The 27,819-nt window shown below is 37.5% G+C and overlaps 1 protein-coding gene across 1 annotated transcript in view; it reads right to left on the minus strand.

Moving 5' to 3' along the window:
* Positions 1–27,616, minus strand: part of ESR1 (estrogen receptor 1) — a 454,084-nt gene extending 426,468 nt beyond the window's left edge. The window contains exon 1 of the mRNA XM_036767141.1: positions 27,586–27,616. The gene's annotated coding sequence lies outside the window, so the exon portion shown is untranslated. The remainder of the gene's footprint in view (positions 1–27,585) is intronic.
* Between the last annotated feature and the right edge of the window lie 203 nt (positions 27,617–27,819).

Below are 27,819 nucleotides of genomic sequence, written 5' to 3' on the forward strand. Positions count from 1 at the left end.
TCTCTCTCTCTCTCTCTCTCTCTCTCTCTCTCTCTCTCTCTCTCTCTCTCTCTCCTCTGTTCGGTCTCTGTCTCTTTCTGTCTGTCTCTATCTATCTCTGTCTCTCCATCTCTCTCTGTCTCTGTCTGTCTCTCTCTCTCCCCTCTGTGTTTGGTCTCTGTCTCTGTCTCTCTGCCTGTCTTTGTCTCTCTGTCTCTGCTTCTGTCTGTCTTTCTCTCTTCTCTGTGTTTGGTCTCTGTCTCTGCCTCTGTCTCTCTCCCTATCTCTCTTCTCTATGTTTGGTCTCTGTCTCTCTCTCTGTCTCCCCCTTTCTCTCTCTCTCTCTCTCTCTCTCTCTCTCTCTCTCTCTCTCTCTCTCTCTCTCTCTTTGTTTTCTGTCTCTGTCTTTCTCTCTGTCCCTGTCTGTCTGTGTCTCTGTCTCTTGTCTCTGTCTCTGTCTCCTCTCTGTGTCTGCTCTCTCTTTCTCTCTCTCTCTCTCTCTCTCTCTCTCTCTCTCTCTCTCTCCCTCTCTCTCTCTCCCCGCACAGAAGGATACATGCACATATTACACATAAGCTCATTAAAACCAAGGATTGTATCCTTTTTGTCTCTGCACTCCTTATTACCTAGCAGAATGTCTGACACATAATAGATGCTTAATGAATATTTATTTATTTGAATTGATTATTTCATCAGACTAGGTATTAAAGATAAGGGCCCTTTGAGTAGAAAAGAAGGAAGAGTAAGGTCTGGAGAAAGGGGAGTTGCTAGGAGAGTGATAGAGAGAGGTAGAGTGATGAGAAGAGCCTAGAGGGAAGCCCACAGCACTCAAGAGGGAATATGAAGGTGCTGGCAAAACCGTTGAAAAGGAAGAGTTGGATGACAAAAGAGGAAATGAAGTATGTGTCAACAATGCATGTTGTCATTGTCACAGTTTTACTTACAGCTGGCCCTACCTGTTGAATAACTTGTTTGGGATATCTAAATACTGGTAGAAGACAGAGAGAACCAGACTCCCTACCTGGTCCCCGATCTACTGATTATTTTGGAGTAATCAGGAAATGCCCTTAACAACATACTGAGCTCAACTTTATCACAAGATAAAGAAGTCTGTACTGCCTAGGTATGCTACCTACACCAGGACAATATCTGAAAAGCAAAAAAGAAAAGACTGGCTTACATGTAGGCTGGAAACCCCCAACTTGTTCAGATATTGTCATCGTGCTTTAGAGAAGTGGTCAAGATTTCAGACAAATATATAAGTTCTATATAATGCCAATGGACACTAGAAACACTTTTGGCCAACAATTAGACAAATTCTTAGGGTTTACGTGGGGAGGTGAAGTACACTCCTACGTTACTTATGAGGAGTTAAATTTTTCTTCTCAGCAACTGGCTTTCTCACTAACCTGTAAATATTAACTCTTACTTCCCCCTCTACAAGCTTTTACTCATGCCATTCCATACATCTATCATCCCCATTCTGCCCCAAATGTCCAAATCCCACCCATTCTTCAAGATCCAGCTCAAATCCAGCTTCTTCTTTAAAACAAAACAAAACCTTTCTTAGCAACTTCAGTCTCAGAACAGCTTTTCTGTGAATTCTTATAGATGATCGAATGAGATAATATTTATAAAGCATTTAGCACAGTGTCTGGCACATAGTAGGCACTTAATAAATGTTTATTCTCTTCCCTGTTTCTGCCCCCTTCCCCTCAAAGAAGTTATCATCTAATTAACTTATCAATTAATCTTTTTAACAACATCTCCTAAAGCAATGGATAGAGTATTTGGCCAGGAGTCAGTAAAACCTGAATTCAAATATGACAGACCTCAGACACTTACACTGGGCAAGTCACTTAACCTTTGTCTGCCTTAGTATCTCCAACTGTAAAATGGGGATAATAATAGCGCTTACCTCTCAAGGTTGCTGTCAAAAAAAGATGATATTTGTATAGTGTCTGGTACACAGTAGGCACCCAATAAATACTTGTTCCCTTTCCTCCCCCACCCCATTTAACTTTTCTTGTGTTTGCATCTTGTCTTCCCAACAAGACTGGAAGCTCCTTAAAAAACAGAACGGTGTCCTACAGTTTCTTTAATTCCTGATGAGATCAAACACAGTGCCTTGCCTATGGTAAACATATTAAATGTGTGTTGATTTGATTTCTATTTGATCTGATTTGTTCATTTGATAAGTAAGATGGTGGTGCCACTGCTGGATAAGAATGAGAAGACACTTTGGCTACAAAAGCAATCATATTCAATAATAAAAAGACTTCAGAAATTTATGACTTTAATATAATTTTTCCACTAATTAGAATAATACAACCAGCAATATTCCTGCAAACTGGTTCTTAGCAATTTCTAAGAATTTACCCAGAAAACTTTAAAGTATTAAAAAATTTACCCAAAAAACCCCAAATCCCAAACCAAAGAACATAGATTTCAGATTTCTTGGGAAACAAAGAAAATAAGCATCTCTTTTAATGAAATCTTTTGTTCTCATTATTATATAGCAGGAGGGTCATAATTAGAAACACTCTCCCTCTATCCTTGATATCCCCAAAACTGATGAATCAAAATACATTTTGCTCATCAAACAAAAGAACAAGGAAACAACAAAAAGAGGAACTTAATGAATAATACACAAATCATCTTGGGAAACTGATTTACAAGTTCAGTGAAAGATCACAGAGAAGTGTCTTTGTGTTCTACAAGAAATGGTCAGAAATGGGATTTTAATCAACTGTCAGAAGGAAGCCCCTCATGGGATTGCAGAAGAAATAAAATATCTTTGGGGAAAGTGTGGTATGATGAAAAACACATTAGCTCTGGTGTCAGCAGACCTGGGTTCAAATTCTACCTTGGAAGTTTGCTACCTGTATGTGACCTAATGCAAGCCATTTCATCTTCCTCGTTCCTAATTTCATCTCCTGTAAAGTGAGGGGGTTGACCTAAATGGATTCTGAGGTCCCCGTTAGCTCTAGACCTATGATCTCATCTGGCCTGACCCCTAAATTGCAGATGGCGGAGGAAAGGATTTTCTCCCCCTCTGTGACTCCAGCATGGACATTTTTCTATATTCAGGAACATGAAGCAGAGAATTATGTTTGTTTTTAAAATACATTAAACAAACAAACCAATTAGTGCAATTGTGCGGTGAGTGAACATTTCCAAAAACAAAAGAGTTTCTAGATAAATTATAATCAATTTTATTAATTTTGGCTAGCAAATAATCAATAAAATGAGCTCAGTCATTCCTCTCAGTGACAAGAGAGTTAACAGGGGATACCTTGAATACTTATAAAGCCTTTGGAATAGGGGTACACCTGAAGGTGGAAATCAACTCTGATTGGTAAACAAGTAATGATATAATGACTACCATGATGAGAGGTGGCTTTATTCTAACAAGGAGCTAGAGGACTGACAGAACACTCAGTATCCAGACCACCTCCTTCTAGGGCAATCTAGACTAAAGGGGAATCCACTTCCATTCAGACTTGTCTGACACAATGGGCTGGAATTCACCAGTTCACCCAGCCTACAATTTCTTTACCTTTTGATCAGATCTAAGTTTTCCCAGTTGGGTAAGTTTTGTCTAAGATTTCATCTTATTATCATCTCTGGACTTCACAAGCAGACTGAATAACCTACAGGGGCTGATTTCTGAATTGAGGATTCTGAATGAGGAAATAAAAGGCAGAAAAACCTTAGTCTTAATTCAATAACTGGTTATTAGTATAAGAAATAATCATTTCTCTCAATGGTGAATACCATTGATATTCGCCAATGAACACTTTTACCTGACATATATTGATAAGGAAGAATAAATCCTTAAAAAACAAAAATCCAATTTTTTAAGAGATTAAGTCAATTTAACACCCTTCCTAAGCTTCCTAGAAGATGAGGATTAAGAAGAAAAATGCATCTAGAGAATTCCATCAGCATCATGGAAATGTAACCCAAGTGCAACAGATAACCTGTATTAAAACTCTGATTGAATCTGAAAAGGGAGTTGGAATAAGAAAAAGTAGAGAGACAAAGAGGCGAAATATAAGAAAAACCCCACAAATGCTAAACAGATTCCTTCTTCCTCACAAATACTGATTTCTAAGGTGAGGTAGACTACTTGATATCCTCAACTCCCAGTAGAATGGAGATCAAGAGCTTTGGTCCAACAGGGAGTGGGGCAGGGGATTGAAGCTACCAAAACAGGGACACTGTTTTCTACTCTTTCTCTAACTCTCATGGCATCTACAACTAGCAATAAACACATACTAGGCACTTGAGAAATATTTGATATTTGTTTTGATTTAGTTTGATTGATTGATGGTTTGGTCGATAGATTTCTTGAAGAAGCATTATGATAAAAAAAAACATTAGATACAAGAATTTGGAACAAGATTAGTACCTTAATGCAAGAATATACAATTACTAAAGAGAATTCTAAGAAAGATATTTCCCTTTAAAAACAACTTACCAATTGAGATATTAGGTTTGGGCAGTGGGGGGCGGGGTTTGGTTAATTAGCTATAGATAAGTTAGCTTCACAAAACATACAACCTGATATGTGCATTTCTTTTGGGAGAATTCTAGTAACCAAAATAAATAAATAAAAGATGCCCTATCCATCTACTCTCACCCAGATTTTCCCATAGACCTAGAAAGGTGTAGGGATATGCTGGAACCAGCTAGAACCAACTCGAACTAGAGCTGATTGTCAAATTTTCAACGTAAGCATTTACACTTTGGAAATCATCAAATGCTACAAATCAGGGCTTGGTTTATTGTATTGTTGTTTATCTAGACTTAAGAAAATGAAGGAGAAAATGTTAATTCAGATTAAATGTAAAAGCATGTTGTTAGTACTTTTGGTTTGTTTTTTTGGGGGGGGGGTGCCAGTTGTTAAATATTTACTAGCACACCTCTATCCAAATGTATTTTTCCGGCAACTCCCACGAGTCACTCTCTACCTTCTCACAAATGCTCTTGTATTTACTTTGAATATATTTTAAATCTACTTATTACTGTGTATGTTATTTCCCCATAGAATATTTCTTAAAGTCTGATACAGTTTAGTTTTTGTTCTCATATCACCATAGTGATATAAGGCATAGCACAGTGCCTGCTGCATAGTAGACATTTAATAAATCTTTATTGGGTGACTATGCTTGACAATTAAGTGTAACCTTTAAAAAGGTTTCTGTTCTGCATGGGTATATAGGGCTGTGTTCTCTGAAGGAAAAGAGGAAAGTTTCAAAGAACACTAGAAGACACTGAAATGAAACATGGCTTCCATGTTGTTGTTTTTCAGTTGTTTCAGTCGTATCTGACTCTTAGTGACCTGATTTAGGGTTTTCGTGGCAAAGATACTGGAGTGGTTTGTCATTTCCTTCTCCAGCTCATTTTACAGATAAGGAAATTGAGGCAAACAGGGTAAAGCGACTTGCCCAGGGTCACACAGCTAATAAGTGTCTGAGGCCAGATTTGAACATGGGTCTTCCTGATTCCAGGTCCAGCACTCCATCCACTGAGACATCTAGCTGCCATAGCATACAAATCTTGACCTTATATCTTCTTTGACATATAACATTAACAAAGGGGAAGGGAATAAGCATTTCTATAGCACTTATTATGTTTTAGGCACTGTGCTAAGGACATTACACATATTACCTCATTTGATCCTTACAACAACCCTAAGAGGGGAGTGCTATTCACATTTTACATCTGAGGAAACTGAGGCAGAGAGAAGTTGTGACCTACCCAAGATCACACAGCTCAGAATTGTCTAAGGCTGAATTTAAACTCAGATCTAACTACTCATTTTGATAATTCTCTCACTTCAAACCAAGTTTCATTTTAGTGTCTATATCTCTAAATATATAATACGTAAATCAGAAATATAAATGAATATGTGCCTACTCCATTTCTCTGAAATGGAAAGACACTGCTTCAGAGAAGAACTGAAATGATCTCTAAATCAGCAGAAGTTCAGCCGCATAGAAAGATTTATAAATATTTGGATGCATCAGGTACAAAACTATAACTATAATGGAAAATATGCACTTAGCTGATTTTCCTCGTACGTCTCCATGTAGACATCCTGCTGTCACCTCAAACTCAGCATGTTCAAAACTGAAAGCATCATCTTCTTCCCCAAAGTACGTTCCATCTCCCAACTTTATTTCTGGTTGTGGTACACCAGTCCCCCAGTTATGCAGGCTTAAAATCTAGGAGCCATTTGTCACTCTACCCTTTCTTTCATTTCCTTCACTTAGTCACCATCAATTTTTTCCACATTTTCCATATCACTCGGTTCCATCCAGTTCCTCTGTCACCACCTGCCCCTAGACACTCTTGATTCCACACTGACCTCCTGTAACTGCCTTCTGATTGGCTGCTTTACTACCTGCCTCTCCATCTCCAACATCCTATAGCCTGCTGCCTCCAAACACTGTTTTCATTGTCTCCTAACATACACAAACATACATTCACACAAACACAAATGCTTCTTTCAGACATCTAATGACCACCATCCTCTGTCTATAAAATAAACTCCAAATGGTCATCTGTGCTTCAGGGCTCTAATAATCTGACCCTGTCCCACATATTCAATCATTCCTTCCAATACTTCTAGGTACAAACTCAGTGCTCTAGCCAAGTTGGTCTACACACAATTCCCTGAACACATGTTCAGTACCTTTGCTTATTCTTTCCTTTTTCACCAAGGACAGGAATGTTCTTTCTTTGCCACCCCCCCAACTCCATCCCATTCCAACTCTACTGATCATCCAAGGTCCAGTTCCAAACCAACATCCTCCAAAAGATTTTTCCCTATTGCTTCAGCCCTTTTCCTTTCTCTAAGAAACTATAGCAATAAGTTTTTATATCTTTTATTGTGTCACTAAATCCCATAGTGCCTTGCATTATTACTTACATCCTGTGTCTCTTAGTTTCTTGTTAACCAGAGAGTTTATAAAGTACTGGAAAGTAAAGATTAAGACCATGTTTTATAACCCTAATTATCTATCCTCCCATCATAATCCAACCCTACACCCTAGCATCCTATATACTATAATATAGTAAGAGTTCACTTGCTGAGCTTTTCAAGGATAATAAATAAATCCTCTTTGAAATAGTCTTCACAATTTTCCCAGGTTATAACTCTCAAATTTCACAAAACCATTACTTTGCTACTTCATTACAATGCAAATTGTCACTCACAGGATAGAAAAGTCAATCTAGCTGAAGAATCAGGGCACCCTGAGTGGGGAGGCAGGTAGGCAAGTCAAAGTACCAACACCACCTTCTCCACCATCTCCCCTCACACTGTGGTGGAGACCTCCAGGGCCTTGAATCCAAGAGCTTTAGGAGTGACAGTGTCTTCCACACTACAAACCATCTTCCAGCCCAGTTTCTGCCATTATTGTGGGTAGAAGTCATTGTAGAGATGGGAGAAGGGACCCCTCTTCCTCACCATAACCAGCAACTGCCACGATCAGTGTGATAGGCACAAAAACCAGGAGAGGGGGAGCACCTGCCAGACCACTGGTCCTGCCTCCAACATTGTACCCACAGCCATCAAATCCTGTGGAGAACGGGCTAGCTATCCCTACTACCTACCAACCAACTGCCAACCATAGTATACACATGCCAGCCTTGCTGAATCATCAAAGCACTCTGCCGTAGAGACAGGAGACAGTAAGTGTCAAGAAAGTTGAGCCCCCACCACCTCCCCTCCTCAGATCCTGATGGACACAGCCCAGGCCCCTTAACCCAAGAGCTTTTGGATTAGCAATGCTTCCATCCCGGTGTCTGGAGCCATCATCCTGAGAAGCAAGTGGCTCTTATGGAGAGGCAGCCTGGAAGCTTCTCTTTAAGGTGCTACAGCCCCATTTACTGAAGACCAAGAAAAGAAAGTTCTTGTCACCAAAGGCCTTGGCATTGTCAAATAGCTCAACAGCAGAAATCAGTGTGCTTTTTGTCAGTGGAAACATTACAGAATAGGTATTACATCCTGTTTTGCTATTGTAAATTAAGGATGATCAGAATTTCACCTGAAACCTTCCATATATATTGTCTCCCCCATTAAAAAATGAGTTTCTTGAAAGCAAGAAGTGTCATACTTTTCCATTTGTATCCCTAAAACTTAGCATAGGGTTTAACACACAATAAGCACAAAATAAATGTTTTAATTGAACAGTAACATCTCAGTACCACAAGTGCTGCATGAGAAAGCAGAAGAAACTCTCAAGAAGTTGGAGTTAGGAAGAGTGACTGGACCTGACCAAAGCCATGGAAAGGAAAAAATGTTTTGCAGGCAATCATTTTAATGATAATTGATTTTCAAGATGCTTCATTAAGGAAGGATTCCACAAGAATGGAAATGATAACACCTTGTATAGGGTGGCATCACATGTGGTAGAAAAAAGAACTGGAATTCTGGTGCCAAGATGGCAGAGTAAGGAAGGAACACTCTAAAGCCCTCCCAAATTTCCCTCCAAACAACTAGAAAACTGCCTCAGAATTGGTCTAGGACAGGAGTGGACAGCATGGGGCTTCCAGGACACATGTGGCCCTCTAGGTCCTCAAGTGTGGCCCTTTGACTGAATCCAAACTTCACAGAACAAATCCCCTAAATAAAAAGATTTGTTCTGTAAAACTTGGACTTGGTCAAAAGGCAACACCCAAGGACCTAGAAGGTTACATGTGGGCTCCTGGCCACAGGTTCCCCACCCTGGTTTAGGAGCTGGGAAGCACTCTACCAGCCCAGCAAGAAAGGTCTGTTTCACTCAGGTGAGAGGGGAACAAGGTCCAAGAGCAACAGCCAGCCAACATCACAGCAGGGGAGCAATCCACCAGCAAGGCCCTGACCTCATGTAAACCAGGAGCCCTCTAGGGTAGTGAGCAGTCTGTGGAGCACAGCAAGGCCCCACGCCAGTGACTACACTCCCAGCACAAGCCACAATTGCTGAAATTGACCCCATTGCTGAAAAGCAAAGCCCAGACCCATGGCTGGGCAACAGCAAGACCCCACCCCTGCGGACTACAAGCAGAAAAAACATTCCATAGCAACCCAGCAGCAGGGCCCCACCCATGGAGCAGGCCAGCAGCTAAACCCCACAGCCAGGGGAGGCCAACAGGGAGGCTGCATCCCCTAGTACAAGCAAGAAAGGAAGAATACCCTCCAGAGAAAACAAGCAACTAAGCCCTGAAGCCCAGTGAAATCCAGCAGTAAGAACCCAGAGCCCCAGCACAAAAAGCTTGAGATAGTGCAGGACCAGAGCTGATCACTCACACAAAAATACTGTCACAAAAAAGAAAAAGGAAACACAAGAAAAAAATGAACACAAAAAAAATGTAACTGTAGAAAATTACTATGGTGATAGGGAGGATCAAGGCATAAACTTAGAAGAGGAAAATAGTATCAAAATGGCTACATGTGAAGCCTCAAAAAAATGTAATTTGGTCTCAGGCCCAAAAAGAATTCCTGGAAGAGCTTAAAAGAGATTTTAAAGGGCAAGTTAGAAAAGTAGAAGAAAAACTGGTAAAAGAAATAGGAATAATGCAAGAGAACTATGGAAAAACAGTCTGTAACATGGGAAAGGATATACAAAAACTTACCGAAGAACATAACTTCCTAAAAAATTAGAGCTGGCTAAATGGAAAAGGAAGTAAGAAGCTCCTTAAAAATTAGAATTGAACAAGGAGAAACTAGTGACTCTATGAGGATATCTATCTCCACTCTATCAAGATACAATAAAACAAAATCAAACATTTTTTAAAAATTGAAGAAAAGGTGAAATTTCTCCTTGGAAAAACAACTGACCTACAAAATAGATCCAGAAGAAATAATATAAGAATTATTGGACTACCTGAAAGCCATGATCAAAAAAAAAAGCCCAGAAGGCATCTTTCAGGAAATTATCAAAGAAAATTGATCTGATATATTAGAACCAGAGGGCAAAATAGAAATTGAAAGAATCCACAGATCACCACCTGAAAGACATCCCAAAATGAAAACTCCCCAGAACATCATAGCCAAATTCTAGAGCTCGCAGATCAAGGAGAAAGTATTGCAAGCAGCCAAAAAGAAACAATTCAAATATTGTGGAGTGTCAGTCAGGATTACGCAGGATTTAGCAGCTTCCATATTAAAGAACCAGAGGGCTTAAAATTAGGCAAAGGGATGAGGATTACAACCAAGAATCGCCTACCTAGCAATATTGAATATAATCTTTCATGGGTAAAAATGGACATTTAACAAAATAGAGGACTGTCAAGCATTTCTATTTAAAAGAACAGAGCTGAAATAAAATTTGACCTCTTTTGACCACCAAAAGAAGACTCAAGATAAAGAGGAAACAACAAAGAGAAAACATAAGAAATTCAATAAGATTAAACTGTTTATATTTCTATATGGCAAGATAATATTTGTAACTCTTAACAACTTTATTACTATAAGAGGAATTAGAAGGAATATATGTAAACAGAGGGTGTGGATATAATTAGGTGACTTTGATAGAATGATACCCAAAAAAAAAACAAAATAATGAGGGGAGAAAGAATATTGCACTGGAGGAAGGAAGAGGGGGGAGATTGAGAGGGGTAAATTTTCTCACATAAAAGAAGCATGAAAGAGCTGTTATAATAGAAGGGAAGATGGAGGCAGGAGGTGGAATGCAAAGCTGAAACCTTACTCTCATCAAAACTGGCTCAAAGAGGGAATATCTTACACATTCTGTTGGATATAGAAATCAATCTTGCCCTATAAAGAAGTAAAAAGAGATGGGGACAATAGAAAATGAAGGGGAAACTGATAAAAGGGAGGGCATATTGGGGAAGGTGGTGATCAGAAGTAAAACACTTGTGAGGAGAGAAGGGGTTGGGGGTAAGACAAAGAGGGGAATACATAAGCAAAAAATAGCATGGAGGGAAATACATAGTTAGTTATAATTATTAATGTGAATGGGATGAACTCACCCATAAAATGGAAGCAGATAGCAGAATGGATTAAAAACACTATGCTGTTTACAAGAAACACATTTGAAGCAGAGAGATACATAGAGGATAAAGGTAAGGGGCTGGAACAGAATCTATTATGCTTCAGCTGAAGTAAAGAAAGCAAGGGGAGCAATCAGGATCTCAAAGAAAAGAAAAATAAATTTAATTTAAAAGAGATAAAGAAGGAAACTATATCTTGTTGAAAGATACCATAGACAGTGAAGTCATGCATCAAATGGTATAGCATCTAAGTTTTTAAAGGAGAAGTTCAATGAGTTACAGGAAGATATAGATAATAAAACTATACTAGCAGGGGACCTCAACTTTCCCCTCTCAGAACTAGATGAATCTAACCAAAAAATAAAGAAGTTAAGGAGGTGAATAAAATTCTGAAAAAGTTAGATCTCTGGAGAAAATTGAATGGGAATAGAAAGGAAAATACCTTTTTCAGCAGTACACATGGCACCTATACAAAAATTGACTATGTATTAGGACATAAAAACCTCACAACCAAATGCAGAAAAGCAGAAGCAGTAAACACATCCATTTCAGATCATAGCGCAATAAAAATTACATTCAGTAATAGACGATGGAAAGAAACATTAAAAATTAATTGGAAATTAAATAATTAATACTAAAAAAACAAGTGGATCAAAGAACAAATTAGAAACAACTGATAACCTTATTAAAGAAAATGACAACAATGAAATAACATATCGAAATTTATGGGGTACAGCCAAAGCAGTACTTAGAGGAAATTTTATATATCTAATTGCCTACATCAATACAACAGAGGAAAAGCAGATCAATGAATTTGGCAGGCAACTAAAACAATCTAGAAAAAGAACAAATGGAAATCCCCATCAAATTGGAAATTCTGAAAATCAAAGGAGACTTTAATAAAATTGAAAGTAAGAAAATCATTGAACTAATAACTAAAACTAGAATCTGGCTTTATGAAAAAGCAATAAAATAGAAAAACCATTGGTCAATTTGATTTTAAAAAGGAAAGAAGAAAACAAAATTACTAATATCAAAAATGAAAGGGGTGAATTCACTACCAAAGAAGAAGAAATTAAGACAATTGTTAAGAGCTATTTTGCTCAAGTATTTGCCAATAAATTTGAAAATCTAAATAAAATGGATGAATATCTAGAAATAAGTAACTTAGATGAACAGAAGAAGAAATAAAATAATTAACACAATCTCAGAAAAAGAAGTCTAACAAGCCATCAATGAACTTCCCAAGAAAAAATTCCCAGGACCAGATAGATTCACAAGCAAATTCTACCAAATATTGAAAGAACAATTAATTTCAAAACTATAAAAACTATTTGGAAAAAATAGGAGAAAAAGGAGTCCTACCAACTTCCTTTTATGTCACAAATATGGTGCTGATACCAAAATCAGGATGAGCCAAAACAAAGAAAATTATAGACCAATTTCCCTAATGGATAGTGATACAAAAAATTTTAAATAAAATACTAGCAAAGAGATTACAGTAACATATCACAAGGATCATACATTAAGACCAGGTGAGATTTATAATAGGAATGCAGGGCTGGTTCAATATTAAGAAAGCTATAAGCATAGTTGACCATGTCAATAACAAAACTAACAGAAGTCAGATGATTATCTCAATAGAGGCAAAAAAAAAGGCCTTTGACAAAATACAGCACCCATTCTTATTAAAAACACTAGAGAACATAGGAATACATGGAGCTTACCTTAAAATGATAGGTTGTATTTATCAGCAAGCATTATCTGTAGTAAGGACAAGCTACAAGCCTTCCCAATACAATTAGGGGTGAAGGAAGGATGCTCATTATCACTGCTATTGTTGATATTGTACTAGGAATGCTAGCTATAGCCATAAGAGAAGAAAAGGGAATTAGAATAGACAATGAGGAAACAAAACTATTATTCTTAACACATGAAAAGATGTTATACTTAGAAAATCCTAGAGAACCAACTAGAAAACTATTCAAAATTATTAACAATTTTAGCAAGGTTGTAGAATACAAAATACACCCACATAAATCTTCAGCATTTTTTAGATATTACTAACAGAGTCCAGCAGCAAGAGATAGAAAGAGAAATTACATTTAAAATAACTGTAGACAATATAAAATGCTTGGGAGTCTACCTTCCAAGACAAACCCAGGAACTATATGTACACAACTATAAAACACTTTCCACATGAGTAAAGTCAGATCTAGACAATATTAATTGCTCATGGGTAGCCAAGCCAATAAAATAAAAATGACAATTTTACCTAAATTAGTTTATTTATTCAGTGCCATACCTATCAAAATATCAAAAAATTATTTTATAGAGCTGGAAACAATAATAACAAAATTCATCTAGAAGAATAAAAACTCAAGGATATCAAGGGAATCAATAAAGAAAAGATGCAAAAGAAGGTGATTTAGCCACACTAGATCTCAAACTGTACTATAAAGTGGTATTTATCAAAACAATCTGGCACTGGCTAAGAAACAGAGTGGTGGGTCAGCGGAATATATTAGTTACAAATCGCATTATAGTAAATAACTATTGTAATCTAGTATATAAGTCCAAAGATACAAGCTTTTGGAAGAAAACCTCATTATTTTACAAAAATTGCTGGGGAAACTGGAAAATAGTATGGCAGAAACTAGGTATAGACCAGCATCTCACACCAAATCCCAAGATAAGTTCAAAATGAGTACATGATTTAAATATAAAGAGTGATACGATAAGCAAATTAAGAAAGCATGGAACAGTTTATCTGTCAGATTTATGGATAAGGGAAGAATTTAGGACCAAAGAATATACAGAGAGCATTACAAAATGTAAAATAGATCATTTTGATTATATAAAATTAAAACCTTTTTGCACAAACAAAACCAATACAAACAAAATTATAAGGAAAGCAGAAAACTGGGGGGGGTGGGATTTTGCAATATGTATTTTTGATAAAGGCTTCATTTCTCAAAAATACAGAGAACTGACTCAACTTTACAAAAATACAGGTCATTCACTGGTTGATACAATGGTCAAAGGATATGAAAAGGCAATTTTCAGATGAAGAAACCAAAGCTGTCTATAGTCATAAGAAAAAAATACTCTAAATCACTATTGATCAGAGAAATACAAATTAAAACAATTCTGAGGTACCACCTCATACCTTCAGAGTCACTAAAATGACAAAAAAAAAAAAAGAAAACGTTGAATGCTGGAAGGGATGTGGGAAAACTGGGACACTAACACAGTTGGTGGAGTTGTGAACTGACCCAACCATTCTGGAGAGCAATTTCAAACTATGCCCAAAGAGTTCTCAAACTGTGCATACCCTTTGATCCAGCAATACCATTTCTAGGTCTATATCCCGAAGATATCCAAAAACAGGGAGAAATGACCTATTTGTACAAAAATATTCATAGCAACTTTTTTGTGGTGGCTAAAAATAGGAAATCAAAGGGATGTCCATCAATTGGGGAATGGCTAAACAAGCTGCAGTATGTGATTGTAATGGAATATCATTGTGCTATAAGAAATGACAAGCGGGATGATTTCAGAAAAACCTAGAAAGACTTACGTGAACTGATGCATAGTGAAGTGAACAGAACAAGGAGAAGGTTGTACACAGTAAGAGCAATATTGTTTGATGAAGAATTGTGAATGACTTAGCTCTTCTCAGTATCATTAGGATCCAAGACAATTACAAAGCACTAGTAATGAAGCATACTCTCTGCCTCCAGAGAAAGAACTGATATTGTTTGAATACAGACTGAAAGCATGCTATTTTTCACTTTCTTTCTTTTTTTCTTTTATTTAGTCTTCTTGTACTAAATGGTTAATATGGAAATGTTTTACATAATTTCACATGTATAATCTACTTCTATTTGCTTACCATCTTAGGGATGGGGGAAGAGAGGGAAGGAGGGAGGGGTGGAGTTTGGAACTCAAAACTTTAAATAAAAATCTTTAAAAATTGGAATAAATAAAAAATCAGAATCCAACAACATGCTGTTTACATGTAACACACACAAACCTAAGACTGTGAGTGAATAAGTTATTACTTTGTCTATTATAAATACCCAAATTAACTATAAAGGACATGAAGATATTATCTTTATCCAGAGAAAGAACTGATAAGTAGAAGTTTGTATAGAATAACTTGTGGCTAATGGTAGCCATCTCTAGGGTGGGGATCAAGGGGTGGGGAGGGAATTGGAAGGAAAACAAAAGGAAAAAGCACTGGGGTTGGACCTAGATTCAATAATTTGCTGTGCTTCTAACTACCTGTGTGATCTCAGGCAAGTCACTTAACATCCTTGGGTCTCAATTTTCTCACCTATAAAATGAGAGAGTTGGACGAATTGGTCACCTAGTCCTCTTCCAGGTCTAAAACTATTGTCCTACAACCACCAAGGACTCATTTAGGTTGGGGTTACATCCATGAAGAAATAGATATTAGTGGCACCAACATCCTATTTCCCATCCCCACTTATTGCTATCTTTTCCACATGCTGCCTTCTGCCCTCGGTCACCATCAAAGGCCTGAGCAGAGAGGGGCAATTCTATGGAGGACAATGGAGACCCTCCTACATACATCTTCAGTAAATTGGGAAGGCATTATAGAAGAATTGCCCAGGGTCTGAGGCAGGGTTGTTTTGTGGGCTACACCAGTGCAAGGACCACTGACACTGCTCATTTACAACCTGGATCCATGGAGTAAATGCACAGAGGACAGCAAAAACAAATGCAGGACACACAGATGAAGCAATGTTGCTACTATTGTGTTAAATTTAACATGCATATTTTTTTCAAAAAAAATCCAAAAACATAAATTCAGTTTCTAAGACAAGCTTATTTCTTGTTCTTTGCTGTTGAAAGGTTTGTGTTTGTCAGTGGTTGCTAAATTCATAATACAAAAGAAAATATAATTTTTTTAACAGCAAAGAGAAACCTGAGAAGATAGACAGTGAAGTATAACGGATAAGGCACTGGATTTGGAGTCAGGAAAACATGTTTGAATCTTGCCTCAGACACATACTAATCCTGGGCAAGTCACTTAATCTCTCTAGGACTCAGTTTCCTTATCTCTAAAAAGAAAGTTTTGAGCCCAATGACTTCTAAAATTCCTTCTTATTCTAAATCTGTGATCCTTTTAGCTTAGGAACAATTCCTGCAACCATACTTAGTCAGTCATGCACTCATATACTCATACAACCAGCAATTTTGTACAGTCATGAGAGCAGCCTTGGTTTCATGTTCTTTTGGTCTTAAAAATAATAATAACGATGTTTAAACTGAGTTACTCAAACATGAGCCTCATGTATACAGGATAAAAATAGAGGCAAGGTTCAAAGACTCTCAGATTAACAAACTGTCCAGCCAGTCCAGCATAAGTGAAGTAGCATGATAAAAAAAAACCCTCCCAATTCCAAGGTTACATCATTCAAGCAAACATTTTTTCAAAGATGCTGCACTTGACCTGGGCGGGGGGGGTGCGGGGAGGGGAAGAAAGAAGAGGAAACACTGTTGTTGCTCCATGTGGCATCCCTATTGGACACACTTCATTTGTTCCCTTAGATTTCTGGCCACCAGAGATTTCTGTCCTTTGGATTTATATCTGAAATGCTGGAGTGTCTCCCGTGCTCCACGCTGCAGCCTTCCTCACCAATGCAAAGGATTAGGGATGAAACACAAGGCAAGGACAGTCATGTAGGAAGGCAAATGACCTTATAGTGAGGGGACCTGATATGATCTAATGGCACAGCAAGGACAACTCACAATATCTGTCCTTCTCCCAGGAAACCTTCATGAAATTGACCCAAGCTACCAGGATAAGTATCAAAACCTTTGAGACAGGCTGTATCCCTCCCACTTAAGCATAAATCCTCAGAAGGACTTTTGTGTCAGGAAGCAAACAAGGATTCCAAGCTGCTTTTTTTTCCTCAGGGCCCAGTGTTGTTGAGAAAAACAGCTGGGGGACACATAGGTGGAGTTGTACAGAGTAAGCTAATCTCCTGTTGCCAAGGTAATCTGAAGAAATTCATCCTGTACCCTTGATAGGAAGAGAAGGCACACAGGCATTCTGAAATTTTATTTCATTTCTTTTTTAAGTGATAAAATGCCCTTTTGACATGGTTATCAGAGGGGGAAATGTCTAGTATTTAATATACATTAAAAGCAATAGCATTCATAGGCACTTTACCTTTGCAGCCCTCAGTTTCTCAGCTATAAAATGAAGGGGTTTGAACTAGCTGACCTCAGGTATGTTCTAATGTTTAGAAATATGATCCTGTGATTCTGTGATAAGTAGTTAGCATGTTTCAAGGATGAGCTTAAATGCCTCAGTCCATACAAGGCCTTTCCAGATCCTTTCTAGCAACTAGCAGAACACACTTTCTCCATCACCTTGAATCTTATTTTGTATATATTTATACAGATACATGTTGTTTCCCCCAGTAGAGTATCAGCTCCTTGAGAAAAAGGCTAGTTACAGCCCTTTGTATCCCCAGTGCTTGGCATACAGCAGGCACATATTAGATCAATTGTTCTTAATCCTGTGGTGTCATGGACTCCTTTGGCAGTCTGGCAAAGCTTATGGATTCTTTCTCAGAATAATGATTTTAAGTGCATAAAGTAAAACACATAGTATGACAAAAGAAACCAATCACACTGAAATACAGTTAGAATATTTTTGCAAACAAATTTGCAGATCCCAGGTTTGTTGGTCAGTCATTTCAATTGTGTCCAACTCTTTCTGATCCCATTTTTCGTTTTCTTGGCAAAGATACTGGAGTGGTTTGCCATTTTCTTCTCCAACTCATTTTATAGACGAGGAACTGAGACAAACAAGGTTAAGTGACTTTCCCAGGGTCACACTGCTAGTAGGTGTCTGAGGCCAGATTTCAACTCAGGAAGAGTAGTCTTCCTGACATCAGGCCTGGCACTCTATCCACTGCACCACCTAGCTGCCCAGATTCTGGGTTAAGAATACCTTTTTAGGTATCTGAGAGTAAAGGATTGCATTGATAGCCATGGGTCATCCATGACTTGATGTGCATAGCTGGTTCAGGCTTTGGAGTGTTGGGATATTTGGCTGTGTGAACCAAACATTGTGGTCGACTGTGGTTTTCACTTTTCATTTGAATGCTGAAGTGTTGCAGAAGTACAACCACACAAAGAATGGAAAGAGTTGAGTCATCTGGTTTTCTGCCACACATATAAAGAAAGCCACTGCCATACCACAAGGTAAACTGAATTTACTAGACTTCGTCTTAGTCATACTGAAATATAATGGGAAGGGTATTGGAAATAAGCATCAGAAAATGGCTCACCAACTTAGAGATGGAAGGAACCTTCCAGGTCATGGATCTTCTCTTCTCTTTCTTTTCTATTTTTCGCAGCAGTTCTGTACAGAGCATTTCACACAGTAAGGGCTAGAGGACACTTTGATTTAATCAAGGAGAGAGGACAAAGAAGATTACCGAAAAACAAAAGAAATGGAAACGCTAAGAAAAGATCAAGATCTTTGAAACAGGAATTGAGTAACTTCAGAGCTAAGAATATAAACTCTGAAACCACAAAACACTTAAAAGTAGGCACAATCCTAATTATGCTTTTTTACCTTTTTGTCATATTTTATTGGCTAGCTCCAAGATGATAATTACATGAAAACTACTGTGATGGGTTGATGTTAAATATATGATAATATTGAGGCTAAAAGTCTTTAGAAAGAATGGTGTGTGTTGCTTACGTGCATACATAGTAAGTGGAAAAATAGGACAAACAAGTCTGGTCTCTGTGAATGGGCCTGTCTTACTGCCTTTATGATTCTCTGTTATAGGTCAGATCCGCACCTTGTGACCCCACTCCTAATTCCTACCCCAGATTCAGTTATTGAGATCCTCAGTAGTATTTATTTCAGATTTCATCCAAATTCCCAAAGGGAGGAAAGTCATGGGCCCCTATGAAGCAGTCAGTCTCATAATAAAATCTTTAGGACTTTGAGAATTCTCTCCAGAGATCTCTAGTGGCTTCTTACTTGCCAAATCCAATGGATATTTTCATAGTTATCCTCCCCCTTGACCTTTCTGCAGTCTGTGATGCTGTAGATTCACTTCAACCAAAATTCATTTGGTACAAGGTACAAGACACGCACAAAAAAGTTTGTACCTGCCCTCAAGGAGCTTACATTCTACTGGGGGATAGAAGTATGCAAACAAGATTGAGAGTGATGGGGGTGAAAGGAGAAACAGAAAAAATATTATAGATATATTTTTAAAAGTAGAGAATTCTATCAGCTGGTAGGATCGAAGTAAAGACAACTAGCTCACATGCACTGACACTTGAAGGAATATAAAGAATCTCAAGAAGATAAGGAGAAAGAACTACAGACATCAGGAATGGTCTCTGTAGAAGTGCAGAGGTAGAAGATGAAATGTCAAGTTAAGGAAAAAGATAGCAGTCCAGTTTGGATTGGAACACAAGAGTACATGAAGGTAAATAATGTAAAACAAGTCTAGAAAGACAGGTTGAAGACAAATTGTGGAGGGCCTCAAGTTCCAGTCTGAGGAGTTTGTATCTTATCCTAAGAGAATGTTGGAGTTCCTCCATGGAGGACTGATGTGGTCAGACCTGTGCTTCAACAAGATGATTTGAGCATCTATTTGAAATCTGGGAAGAAAATGGAGGCAAGAAGACAAAACAGAGCATTTATTAAGAGCCTATTAAAATAACCTAGGTGACAAACAATAAGGATCTGAAAGAAGGATTGTAATTGTGTAAATGGAGAGAAAGGATGCATTTAAGAGATGTTTGGTGGTAGAATCGACATGACTTAGCAAGGACAGGTAAGAATCAAGGATTCTTGTATTTTAAGTGTCTGAAGACTGTTCGAGTAAAAATGCCCAGTCGGTAGGTGGAAATAAGGTATTAGAGCTTAGTAGAAAAATTAAGACAGAATATTTATATTTGGGAGTCATCATAAAAAAGAGTTAGAAAATGAAGATGGTTAGAACGCCTGAGAGCAAATGAGATCATTATGGCAAAAAGTATGTGGAAAAGAAAGAAGAGACTAGGATACAGGACAGCATTTGGGATGCACCCACTCTTACAGGGCAGAAGATGGATAATGGACTAGCAAAGGAGAGTAAAAAGGAGCAACAAGACAAATAGGAGAATCAGTAGAAAACAATGTCAAGATAGCCAAGGGAGGACAGGGTATCTTGGAGGAGGGGATGGGTTAAAAGCATCAAAAGGTACATAAAGATCAAGAAGAATGAGGGCTGAGAAAAGGCCATTTATTTAGTGATGAAGAGATTATTGACATCCTTTTGAAAGGTTAGTTTGAAAAGTTAAGGAGTTGGCAACACAATTACAAGGAGGTGAGAACTGATAGGATAGTAAGGAAATAAAGGAATCAAATATTAAGTACTCCTTCCTTGGCTTCCATGATAATTTAGACTTTTCTCTTCTCCTACCTGTCTAACTATCCTTCCTCAGTCTTCTTTCTTTAGATCACCTTCTCCCTACCACATAAAGTATGCATACTTCTTAGCCCTCATTTCTTTCTTCTCTTACTATCTGCTTTGGTGACCCCATCTACTTCCTTGGCTTCAATGATCCTTTCATAGAGATAACTCATGAATCTGTATATTCAACCACAATTTCTCCTCTGAGCTCTAGTCACATAGGTACAAACTGCCTACTAGACATCTTGACCTAGATGTTCCTCTGAAACATCAGATTCAACACGTTTTCTCATCTGTACCCTGGATGACTGAACTGAGACAAGCTCCAACTTCTGTTTCAAGATTCAGGGGTCACACTCTGTTCATGAGCTCAACCACTAGGGGCATGGCCAATCACTTCCCTGCTATTGGCTTCCCTTTTCAATTCAATCAAAGAAAAAATGTTCACACTTTAGAAAGGAAAACAGTGTTAGGACTGGAAGCATCTTTACAGGTAAACACTTCGTGATCTGTACCTTACTTTCTATAACCACATCAACAGAAAGAAGGGCAAAAAGAGAGAGGACCAAATGCCCCTCCCTTACATTTATTCATGTGTATGTTATTCTCCTCCCCATTAGATTGCAGACTTCTTGCAGGTTAGAATCTGTATTTTTTTATATTTTATGCTCAGCTTCTATAAAAGCTTCCTACATATAGCTGGAACTTAATAAAAATTGGGATGCTTGTTGAATTAAATTCAGTCGGGAGGAAGGATTATAGGGGGAATTCAGTGAGTGAAAGAAGAAAGGATAGTGATCTTCCAAAAGAGTCATGTATGGACCTGAAACTACTCCAGACTTTTGGTGCCAAGATGGTGGAGTGAGGAAGGAATTCTCTGAAGCCCTATCAAATTCCCATCCCAACAACTAGAAAACCACCTCAGTAGTGATCTAAGATAAGGGGAAAAGCATATCAGCATGGCAGGAAAGGTCTGTCTCACTCAGGTGGGAGGAGAAAGAAGTCCAAGATCAAGAACAGCAGCCAACATCACAGCATGGGGCCTGCAGCAAGGCTCCAAGCCTGTGGCAATATACCAGTAAGTCCCCATCCTCCTGCAAACTAGCAGCCCCCTAGGCAAGTGAGCAGTCTGTACAGCACAGCAAGGCCCCGCCCCAGTGACCCTACCCCCACCACTAGCCACCAGGCAGGCACGGACCCGTTGCTGACCAGTGGTGAGGGCCCACTCTGGGGCTGGCCAAGAGTGCCCCTGGGGCCTACCAGCAAAGAGACCCTGTTTCCATAGTAACCCAGCAACCCCCTCCTCCAGGGCCAGCCACCAAAAAAAACAATGTTACCATAGCAACCCAGAAGCAAGGCCCTGCCCTGGAGCAGGCCAGCAACTAAACCCCACAGCCAGGGGAGGCCAACAGGGAGGCCCCACCCTATAGTACAAGCAATGAGGAAAGCCTACACTCCAGAGAAAATAAGCAGCTAAGCCTTGAAGCCCAGTGAAAGCCAGCAGTAAGAGCCCAGAGCCCCAGCACAGAAAGCTTGGGACAATGCAGGACCAGAGCCCAACTCTCACACCAAAACACCAAGTCACAAAAAAGGCAGAAAAAAAATGAGCAGAAAAAAATGCACAAAAAAAGGAGCTTAACTATAGAAAATTTCTATGGTGATGGGAAGGATCAAGGCATAAACTTAAAAGATGACAATGGTGTCAAAATGGCTGTGCGTATAATGGCAAGCAAAGTGGGACTTTGCTGTTTTTTCTTTTAGAATGCTTCTCAGCACTAAAGCAATCAAGTGCCTTTTATTGAGTGTTGCCTTTGTTTCAATCAAGAGTCTTTGATTCAATCAAGAGTCTTTGATGACCTTTGAAGTCACAAGGAAGCCTAAGTCACATGAGTTTGAGTTACATGACTGTGACACCCTCTGACCCTGAAGAAGTATATATATATATACATATATATATATATATAATATATATTATATAATGGAAGGCAAAGGAGTCAGGATTACAACCAAGACTCAATTACCCAGCAAAACTGAGTATAATATTTAAGGGGGGATGGATATTTAACAAAATAGAGAAGACTTGCAAGCATTTCTAATTAAAAGAACTGAATACAAAATTTGACCTCCAAATACAAGACTCAAGGGAAACATAAAAAGGTGAAAAAAAAACAAGAAAGAGAAAACATAAGAAATTCAACAAGGTTAAACAGTTTGTATTTCTATATGGCATGATAATATTTGTAACTCTCAACTTTATTACTATGAGACCAATTAGAAAGAATATATGTAGACAGAGGGTATGGATATAATGTGACTTTGATGGGATTATATCCCAAAAAATGAAATAAAGGGGTGAGAAAGAAAATTGCACTGGAAGGAACAGGAAGATTGAATGGGGTAAATGATCTCATAAAAGAGGCATGAGGGACCTACTATAGTGAGGAGAAGATGGGGGCAGGGCAGGCAAAGCTTAAGCCTTACTCTCATCAAAATTGGCTCAGAGAAGGAATAACATAAACACTAAGTTGGATATAGAAATCGATCTTACCCTAAAAAGAATTAAAAAGGGATAGGCATGATAGAAGGGAGAGGGGAACTGATAAAAGGAAGGGCATATTGGGGATGGCAGTGAACAGAAGTAAAACATTTGTGAGGAGTGAAAGGGATGAGGGTAAGACAGAGAGGTAAATAAACAAGCAAAAAATAGCATGGAGGGAAATACATAGTTAGTTATAATTATTAATGTGAATGGGATGAACTCACCCATAAAACTGAAGCACATAGCAGAATGGATTAAAAACAAGAATCCCACAATATGTTGTTTACAAGAAACATATCTGAAGCAGAGAGATACCCACAAGGTAAAGATAAGGAGCTGGAGCAAAATCTATTATGCTTCAGCTGAAGCAAAGAAAGTGGGGGGAACCATCATGATCTCAGACAAAGCAAAAGAAAAATTAGATTTAATTAAAAGAGATAAAGAAGGAAACTATATCTTGCTGAAAGGTACCACAGACAATGAAGTCATATCAATACTAAACATATATGCACCAAATGGTATAGCATCTAAATTTTTGAAGGAGAAGTTGATTGAGTTACAGGAGGAAATAGATAATACAGCTATGCTAGTGGGGGACCTCAACTTTCCACTTTCAGAACTAGATAAGTCTAACCAAAAAATAACAAAGAAAGAAGTTAAGGAGGTGAATAAAACTCTGGAAATGTTAGATATGATAGCTCTCTGGAGAAGACTGAATGGAGATAAAAAGGAATATACATTTTTCTCAGCAGTACATAACATCTACACAAAAATTGACCATGTATTAGGACATCAAAACCTCACAACCAAATGCAGAAAAGCAGAAATGGTAAACACATTATTTTCAGATGATAATGCAATATAAATTACATTCAACTACAGACAATGGAAAGAGAAATTAAAAATAATTGGAAATTAAATAATCTCATCCTAAAAAAGTGGGTCAATGTTTCTATAACAATTGATAATTTCGTGAAAGAAAATGACAACAATGAGACAATATGCCAAAATGTATGAGATGCAGCCAAAATGGTACTAAGGGGAAAATTTATATCTCTAATTGCCTATATCAATGAAATAGAGAAAAGCAGATTGATGAATCAGGCATGCAAATTTAAAAAAGAAAACTAAAAAAGGAACCAATTACACACCAAATTGAAAATCCTGCAAATCAAAGGAGAGATTAATAAAATTGAAAGTAAGAAAATCATTGAACTAATAAATAAAACTAGAAGCTGGTTTTATGATAAAAACAATAAAACAGATATATCATTGATCAATTTGGTTTTAAAAAAGAAAGAAAACCAAATTAGTAGCTTCAAAAATGAAAGAGGTGGATTTACCACCAATGAAGAGGAAATTAAGACAATTGTCAAGAGTTATTTTGTCCAGTTATATGCCCATGAATTTGACAATTTAAATGAAATGAATGAATATCTACAAAAATATAAATTATCCATAATAACAGAAGAAAAAATAAAATACTTAAATAATCCAATCTTAGAAAAAGAAATTGAACAAGATATCAACGAACTTCCTAAGGAAAAATCCCCAGGACCAGATGGATTCACAAGCAAATTCTACTGAACATTTAAAGAACAATTAATCCCAATACTATATAAATTATATGGAAAAAAAGGAGTCCTACCAAATTCTTTTTATGGCACAAATATGGTGCCAATGCCCAAATCAGGAAGAGTCAAAACAGAGCAAGAAAATTATAGACCAATTTCCCTGATGAGTATTGATGCAAAAATTTTAAATAAAATACTAGCAAAGAGATTACAGCAATATATCACAAGGATCATACATTATAACCAGGTGGGATTTATACCAAGAATGTAGGGCTGGTTCAATATCAGGAAAATTAACAGCATAATTGACCATATCAATAACAAAAGCAACAGAAATCAGGTGAATATCTCGACAGATGCAGAAAAAGTCTTAACAAAATGCGACATACATTTCTATTAAAAACACTAGAGAGCACAAGAATACATAAAGCTTACCTTAAAGTGATAAGTAATATCTATCTAAAACCATCAGGAAGCAATATCTGTAAAGGAGATAAGCTAGAAGCCTTCCCAATACAATCAAGGGTGAAGCAAGGATGCCCATTATGACTTCTGTTATTTAATATTGTACTAGAAATGTTAGCTATAGCAATAAGAGAAGAAAAAGGAATCAAAAGAATTAGAATTGGCAATGAGGAAACAAAGCTTTCACTTTTTGTAGATGCTATGATGTTGTACTTAGAAAATCCCACAGAACCAACTAAAAAACTACTTGAAATTATTAACAACTTTAGTAAAGTTGCAGGATACAAAATAAACCTACATGAAACTTCAGCAATTTTAGATATTACCAACAAAGTCCAGCAGCAAGAGAGAGAAAGAGAAATTCCACTTAAAATAACTGTAGACAATATAAAATACTTGGGAGTCTACAAACCCAGGAACTATATGAACACAACTATAAAACACTTTTCACATAAATAAAGTCAGATCTAAACAACTGGAAAAATACCAATTGCTCATGGGTAGGCCAAGCCAATATAATAAAAATGACAATTCTACCTAAATTAATCTATTTATTCAGTACCATACCTATCAAGCTATCAAAACATTATTTTATAGAGCTATGAAAAATAATAACAAAATTCATCTAGAAGAACAAAAGCTCAAGGATATCAAGGAAATCAATTGTAAAAAAAAATGAGAGAAATAGGTAGTCTAGGCAGCCCAGATCTCAAACTGTATTATAAAGTGGTAATTATCAAAATAATCTGATACTGGCTAAGAAATAGAGCGGTAGATCAATGGAATCGATTAGGTACAAATTACATCATAGTACATGACCATGGGAATCTAGTAAAGATCCAAGCTTTTGGAACAAAAACTCATTATTTGACAAAAACTGCTGGGAAGACTGGAAAATGGTATGGCAGAAGCTAGGTATAGACCAACACCTCACACTATAACCAAGATATAAGGTCAAGATGGATACATGATTTACACATAAAGAGTGATATCATAAGCAAACTGAGAGATCATGGAATAGTTTATCTGTCAGAGAAGAATTTAGGACCAAAGAAGATATAGAGAGCATTACAAAATGTAAAAAAGATCATTTTGATTATATAAAATTAAAAAGTTTTTGCACAAACAAAACTAATACAACCAAGATTAGAAGGAAAGCAGAAAACTGGGTGGGGGGGCTCACATGGAAGGGGGGAAATTTTGCAATAAGTATCTCTGTAAAGGCCTCATTTCTCAAATATATAGAGAACTAAGTGAAATTTATAAAAATACAAGTCATTACCCAGTTGATAAATGGTCAAAGAATATAAACGGGCAATTTTCAGATAAAAAAATCAAACCTATCTATAGTCATATGAAAAAAATGCTCTAAATCACTATTGATCAGAGAAATGCAAATTAAAACAACTCTGAGGTACTACCTCACACCTATCAAAGTGGCTAATACAACAAAAATGGAAAATGTTGGATGTTGGAGGGCATATGGGAAAACTGGAACATAATGCATTGTTGTTGGAGTTGTGAACTGATTCAGCCATTCTGGGGAACAATTTGGCCAAAGGGCTATCAAAACAATCCAGCAATACCATTGCTAGGTCCCATTACTTTATCCCAAAGACATGCAAAAAAGAGAAAAGAACCTATTTGTACAAAAATACTGATAGCAACTCTTTTTGCACTAAGAACTGGAAATTAAAGGGATGCCCATCAATTGGGGAATGGCTAAACAAGCTGTGGTATATGACTGCAATGAAATATTGTTGTGCTTTAAGAAATAACAAGCAGGTTGATTTCAGAAAAACCTGGAAAGACCTTCATTAACTGATGCATAGTGGAGTGAACAGAACCAGAAAATGTTGTACACAGTAACAGCAATATTGTTTAATGAAGAATTGTGAATGACTTAGCTATTCTCAGCAATACGATCATTCAAGACAATCCTAAAGGACTAATTATGAAGCATACTATCTCCCTCCTGACAAAGAACTGATATCAGTCAAATATAGACTAAAGCATGCTATTCTTCACTTTCTTTCTTTATTTTTCTTTTATTCAAGTCTTCTTGTACTAAATGACTAATATGGACATGTTTTACATAATTGCACATGTATAACCTATATCTGATTCTTACTGTCTAATGAGGGGTAAGGGGTGGGGGGAGGGATAGAAATTGGAACACAAAACTTAAATAATAAAAATGTGTAAAAATTGAAGAAAAAAAGGAACTAGTCTAATGGCTTCAATACCACTGCTACCCATGTTGCTGATGCTGTTATCAGTATCTCCTTCCCCCTTCCTTCTCTTACCCTTCTCTCTATTCTTGTTCTTTTCAAGTCTAATTGCTTTAAAAATGTCTCCTTTCTCCTTTGCCTTTCTTCTTAATGAGTGCTGAGGAATGGCATGCATTTACCTAGGTTGTCCTGGCACACGGCTGCAGACAGCCTGTGCGCAGAAGTAATAAGTCCGGGTCATTTCCTCCATAGTTTAACTTCGAAGTTGTTTACTTTTGTTCATAGCTCAAAAATTCTGGTAAAAGAATTAACAATTGTACCTTTTTAAGATCTCCAAGGCTGAGGGGAGGGGACAGCCTGTAGCTTTTCTTCCTTTGAGTCCAGTCAAAGTCTCCAGGCTGCAATGCAACAGGCTGAAAGTTAATTCAGTTATGCATACCCACTGACAGTTAAGAGTTGCCACTCAGGCATGACTGGCTTGACCTGCTCACCAACCATGAGGTACATAGACAAGGGTGCAGCCTGCTATGGCAAACTGCTTTGGATAGCTTGAT

The sequence above is a fragment of the Trichosurus vulpecula genome, chromosome 7 (genome assembly GCF_011100635.1).
Source record: "Trichosurus vulpecula isolate mTriVul1 chromosome 7, mTriVul1.pri, whole genome shotgun sequence".
NCBI lineage: Eukaryota > Metazoa > Chordata > Mammalia > Diprotodontia > Phalangeridae > Trichosurus > Trichosurus vulpecula.